We start from the raw sequence: 6,331 nt of genomic DNA, 5'->3' as shown, positions 1-6,331 counted from the left end.
TTACCTTTCATCTTATAGTTTTAATGTGTATATGTGCATATGTGTTGCATGTGCATGTGTTGCATTGCATGTGTGTGGTATATATATGTATATGTGGTGTTTGTGTTACATGGGTGTACATGTACATTGTTGTATGTGCATGTGTGTATGTGTCCTACGTGCATATATGTGGACATGTGTGTACATGAGTGTGTGCAAGTGCATGCATGAAGATCCAGTAGAAGATGTTGGGTGTCCTTCTCTGTCACTCTCTACCTTATCCTTTCTTAAGACAGGATCTCTCACTGAGCCTAGAGTGAGCTAGCAGCCAGCACATCCCAGTGACATGACACCCCTCACCCCCATCTCTGCCCCAACACTGGGGTTACAAGTGACCACATCAGGCCTTTTCTATGAGTCCTGGGGTCTAAACTCAGGTCCTCATGCTCATGGGACTACCTGGCTTCTGGTCCCTTCTGGTCCTGGCGTCTCCCTCGTTCCCACCTCTCTCCTTTTTCTCTAGTTCCTCTTGAGACTAGATGTCTCCCCCATTGGTTCTCTCTGCCTGCTAGCCCCACCTTTCCTTTCTCTGCCTAGTTATTGGCCATTCAGCCCTTTATTAGACCAATCAGGTGCCTTAGGCAGGCCAGGTGAAACAGATGCAACACTTCTTTACATAGTTAAACACACGTCTTTACATCATTAAACAAATGCGGCATAAACAAAAGTAGCACACCTTTACACAGTTAAAGTTGTAGTCCACAGCACAAACAAATATAACACACCTTTACACAGTTAAAGTAATGTTCCACAGCATAAACAAATGTGACACATCTTTGCCTAGTTAAGTATTCCACAACATGGTGGTGTGTGTGTTTAATCTCAGCACTCAACATCAGAGGCAGGTGGATATTTGTGAGTTTAAGGCCAGCCTGGTCTACATAGTGATTCCAGGCCATTCAAGGCTACATAGAGAGACTTTGCCTCAAAACAATAATGTGATGATGATGATGAAAACTAAATCTTAAAAAAGAAAACACAATGTACACGGTACATTTTTGTTCATCATATAAAGAGAAAATTATATAAGTTTACACAGGGGGCTGGAGAGATGGCTCAGTGATTAAGAGCACCTGCTAGTCTTCCAGAGGACTCAAGTTGGGTTCCCAGAACTCACATCAGACAGCTCACAACTGCCTGTAACTCCAGCTCTCCAGTGGATCTGATAATCTCTTCTGGTGCCCATGAGGACTTGCACTCAGATGAAGGTGAATCTTAAAGAAATTGTTTAAACTCTTTTTTTCTTACTGTCCGTGTGCAGGTATGCATGCCAGAAAGCATGTGTGGAGGTCAGAGGGCAATCCGAAGGAGTCCGTTCTCTCTCCTTCCACCTTTACCTGGGTCCCAGAGATTAGACTCCGGCCATCAGCTTAACCTGCTAAGCCACATCCCTAGGTTCAGTAGACATAGGGGGAACCATGCTAAGCAAACCAGCTATGACTTTCGATCTGAAATGTTCCCCACAGGCTCGTGTGTTAACGATCTGCTCCCTGGCAAGTGGCACTATTCTGGGATGCTGTGGAGCCTTCAGGACAGTGGTTCTCAACCTTCCTAATGTGTCTACCCTTCAGTACAGTTCCTTATGTTGTAGTGATGTCTAACCATAAAATCACTTCACTGCTACTTCATAGCTGTAACTTCACTACTGTTAAGAATCATAATGCAAATATCTGATATTCAGGACCCTCAAAGGAGTAACAGCCCACAGGTTGAGAACCACTGCTTTAAGTGGCAGGGCCTGGCTCTAAGAAATAAGGCACTATAGGGCAGGCCTTTGAAGGTCATTTCCTGGCCTCAGATTCCAACTTCCTGAACTTCACAGTGTGATAGCTGTGCTACACGCTCTTAAGGCAGGGAATGTGTCTACCCGGGGGTGACTCTGGTCGCCCTTCCACCCATGCATGGGCTCTGACTCTCTCTGCCCACGGTGATGTCTCCTATAGTAAATGCTAAGTGAAAATTTAAAACCTCAGTGGCAAGCCCAGCGTCCTCTCAAGGGGGCCGCTGCATCTTTCGTCCACTAGATGTCACTGCTGTGGCATTTGTTCCTGGAGCAAGGCGCACTTGTGATCTGCAGTTTAAGGCCAGTCTGAATTTACACAGCAAGGACCCCGCCCTCCCCCGCCATGCACACACACGGTTTTCAGTTTATCAGTTTCTGAGTTTGATGAGTGAGCGGGCAGGGTGAGGAGGCATGAGCAGCCATAACTAGAGGGAGCAGAGGTCGTCTTTTGAAGGTCCCTTGAGTGAAGCGGGAGGTTTCTTGCGTAAAGGTAACGAGTGGGGGCCTACCACCATCTAACCGGTTGGAGCCGGTGTGGAAAAGGTCCTGGGGGTATTCTGCAACAGGCAGCATCCCAGCTAAGGGAACAAGCCACAAGAGTATGTTGTTCTGTCTGCAGCTCTTCTTCATGTGGGGTTGTTTGTCTGGGAATACTGGATTAGGGGTAAGGCTCATGATGGCGGTGGTGGATGAGACTTCCCTGTGTGTGTGTGGGGGGGGGGGGTCATCAAGTGAGGCTCCTAACCTGACCTAGCATGGTCCTTGGCTAGAACCAGCTGCCTGGGATCCCCGCAAACAGGAAAGCACTTCAGACCTGCCTACCAGAGAGTGCAAAGCAAGCCCACCAATGGCGTCAGCCTTCTGGAATTTGATTTCCTTGAGACACTGAGGCTGAAACAAAACTTCAGGCCACATAGTTTATTTGGAACGAAGAGGAAACCAGGAGAGCCCTGATGGAAAGAGGGGTGGGCGACAGATAGAGGGTCCAGTGCCACAGCAGATGACTGGGGTTTCATTCTTTAGGGACACACTATTAACTTCTCCTGGGGCTGGGGCTCACAATTTCAGCTACACCACCTGGTCAGTGAACCCCAGCATCCCATCTGTCTTCCCTCCCAGGGCTCGGGTTAAAGTCATGCACCTGGCTTTATAGACAGGTGCTGGGGATTCGAACTCAGGTCCTCCTGCTTGTGTATCACACACTTTACCCACAGAGCCATCTCCCCAGCTGTGTGTGTGTGTGCGTGTGTGTGTGTGTGTATTCATCTAGACTGCACGTACGTGATAAAAGTATGGTGTTTGTCTTTCTCGGTTTGGTTTATTTCTCTTGATGATTGCCTGCAAAGGCCTGAAGATGCGTCACCATGTCTACACACTGCATCTTTCTCTACCCATTAAACAGTGATTGGGCATCTTGGCTGGTCCTACATCTTGGCTACATTGTGCACCGCATGATCATAGAAACGTGATCACAGGAACAGTTCTAGAATAAGTGGGATATTTAGTGTACAGAAGAGGCTGGGAGTGGAGACTTCATAGCTGAGTGTACACACACACACACACACACACACACACATGCGCGCGCGCACATGGCTGAGCTCTTCAGTTACTTTGAGAGTTGTTTTATAATGTAAGCCAGCCCTCATAATATGTGCATATATAGAGAGATATAGATGGGTTGACCTATTTGTTTTTTAAACAAAGTCTCACCCTGTGGAGCAGGCTAACCTTAAACTGGTGATCCTCCTGCCTCAGCCTCCTAATCATGTTCAGCTTTCCTTTCCTTCCTTGTTTCCTCTCCTTCCCCCTCCCCTCTGCACAGCACACTCGTGGGCTCAACACCTGTGCATAGCTGGGATGACAGGTGTGCGACATCACATCTGGTGTGTCTTGCCCCCAGTGTGCCCTCTGCCTTTCCACCTCTGCCCAGAGTCGAAGCAGCACGTGATTGGTGCAGCAGGAATGAGGGCAGTCTAAAGAGACACTTGCTTCCCCATCCGACTGGCAGACAACCGAGAGAGTGGACCCCTCCAGGCAATGTGAATCTCCCCAGGAATCTCACCCTGGGAGAAGGAAGAGGCACCAGACAGAGGACACCTCCTGGGAAGAGACACACAGAGCTATGATAGCTTCCACAGTACTGGGTGAGACTCACTGGACCCGACCGCTCCTTGGTCAGAACTATTAGGCGCACATACCTCCAGCTCTCTACTGAAGCTTTAATTTTACTTCAGGAGCCCAAAGACAGACTTGAGGGGGTGTCTTGGTTAGGGTTTCCATTGCTGCAAAGAGATACCATGGCCACGGTAACACTTACAGGAAAACTTTAAACCAGGGCTGGTTTACAGTTCAGAGATCCTGTCCATTGTGGTCGTGGTGTGACGTGGCAGCATGCAGGCAGACATGATGCTGGAGAAGGAGCTGACAGCTCTACTTCTGGATCCTCAGGCAGCAGGAAGAGACAGTGGCATGCTGTCCAGGCTTGAGTATCTGACACCTCAAAGCCCACCACTAGCGGCACACTTCCTCCAAAAAGCCACACCCACTCCAACAAGGTCACACCTCCTAAAAGTGCTACTCCCTATGGGCCTATGGGGGTCATTTTTATTTATTCAAACCACCATGGGGCGGGGGATGGGAGAGGTTGTCACCAGATCTTTTTTATCCCTCTTCCCAGAGTGTCCACATTGAATAAATCTCCCCTTTCTACTGCTTCCCATCACTAAGCATGGCTCTGTTAATCGGCTAATTAACGATATGGATTGGGGCATAGGCAGTGATCCTTAAGTTCAGTATTAAGCACACAGTCGTGGCCATATAGAGCACTTCACCATAGGCTTCCCAGCCTCCAGAACCAAGCACTAGACAGCATCTCTTTTCGTCATCACAAGCTTTCCCGTCTGTGACAGTAACAAGACTAGGACACAAGGTGTACTAAGAGCAGTCTAACGGCATCAGATACTTTGGAGGTTCTCTGTCTTCAATTTCTGAAAGTACAACCACGGAGAATCGAGGAGGAGGGTGTGCCCACCCCCATTAGAAATGGATGACAGAGTCTCAGGCAATGGGTGAATCAGAGTCGGCTGGGCCACGTGTATGACTCAGGCAGACCTGAGACACTCTGTTCTGTTTTCTAAGTAAGAGATGTGGGTGTGGCTTGGAGTGGGTGACTTCTGTCTGAGTCAGAAAACTCTCTCTTGATTTCCCCCATACCAGCCTTTTTCTAGTGGGCCACCAACCGGCTCCCAAATCATGACATGGAGACTTCGTATTAGTTACGAATAGCCAGCATAGCTTAGGCTCACTTCTGGTTAGCTCTCTTTAACTTAAATTAACCTGTTTCTCTTTATCTACCTTTGACCTCGGGGCTTTTTACCACCCCCCTCCCCACCCCTCACTTCCTGCTTCCTCTAGTAGTGTCTGTCTGGGGGCTGCCTGGATCCTAACTCCAGACATGTCCCTCATTCTCTACATTCCTCCTTCTATTTATTCTCGCTGCCCTCCAGCCCCGCCTATCCCCTCTCTCGTTCTGCTTTTTATTAAACCAATCAGGTGCCTTAGGCAGGCAAGGTGAAACAAATGTAACACATCTTTACATCCTTAACAAAGGCAGCAGAAACAGATGTAACCCATCTTGCCCCAGTTAAAGTGATATTTAACAACATGCCTTGGATCTTGGGGCTGGGCCGTCCCATCTTAAGGCACTCCAGCATTTGTACATGGTAGGTTTGGGCAGCACAAACGTAGCACAGTCTAACAAACCAGGCATTTATTAGATTCAGGGGTTGGGTTCAGAGCACAGCCCGCATCTCTCCAGCTGACTTCCTTCTGGTCCTGAAGGGCTTGCAATCCCAGCACTCAAGACCATTGACACCCCCAGAACCTGGCATTTCCATGTTGGGCACAGAAGAATGGTGACCCCTACATGATAGAAGGGGACCAAGACCAAAGACTAAGAGAGGCCAAGGGCAGGTTCTCAGGCCTGGGGTGCAGGCGGAATCTTTCTCACTGTGTCCCCAGAGGTTTGAGGGGGCTGAGATTCATGGGCAGGGACGGTGGAGGTGGCTCATCAGGTAGAAACCTGACCATCCGAGTTCCACTCCCATGACCCACATAGTAGGGGGGGGAAGGTTTCTCAAAAGTTGTCCTATGACCTCCACTCACATGCACACACATATAATAAATAGAAATATAGATGGTAGATAGACGATAGATAGATAATAGAGATGATAGGAGAGGGGGAGGGAGCGAGAGAGGGGGGGGGCGAGAGAGAGATGAGAAACTGCATAAGGCAGTGTGAAGATCAAGGTGTATCAGAGGACATGGTTCTGCAATTGGTAAGCCCTGATGCCAGAAGACATATCACATTGTGTTCCAGTGCTCCAATCTAGGCTAACCAAAGATATTCTCTCTCTGCTTTGGGCTGAAAACTGGCTAAAGCTATCTCCTAGCCTCCCTGAAGTTATATCTGCAACCTGGAATTCTGATTAGCCTCAAGTGTTAAGTTTT

The 6,331-nt window shown here is 48.5% G+C and overlaps 1 long non-coding RNA gene across 1 annotated transcript; it reads left to right on the top strand.

Annotated features, from left to right (window-relative positions):
• Window positions 1–1,153: 1,153 nt before the first annotated feature.
• On the top strand, window positions 1,154–4,274 carry LOC121134069. Its single transcript, XR_005871097.1, has 3 exons — window positions 1,154–1,247; window positions 3,723–3,966; window positions 4,158–4,274. It is a non-coding gene; the product is annotated as an uncharacterized LOC121134069 (long non-coding RNA).
• The last annotated feature ends 2,057 nt before the right edge of the window (window positions 4,275–6,331 follow it).

Source organism: Mesocricetus auratus, unplaced genomic scaffold (assembly GCF_017639785.1).
Source record: "Mesocricetus auratus isolate SY011 unplaced genomic scaffold, BCM_Maur_2.0 Super-Scaffold_100025, whole genome shotgun sequence".
Lineage (NCBI taxonomy): Eukaryota > Metazoa > Chordata > Mammalia > Rodentia > Cricetidae > Mesocricetus > Mesocricetus auratus.
Note: the sequence above shows the minus strand (reverse complement) of the source record. Positions and strands in the feature narration are given on the sequence as shown.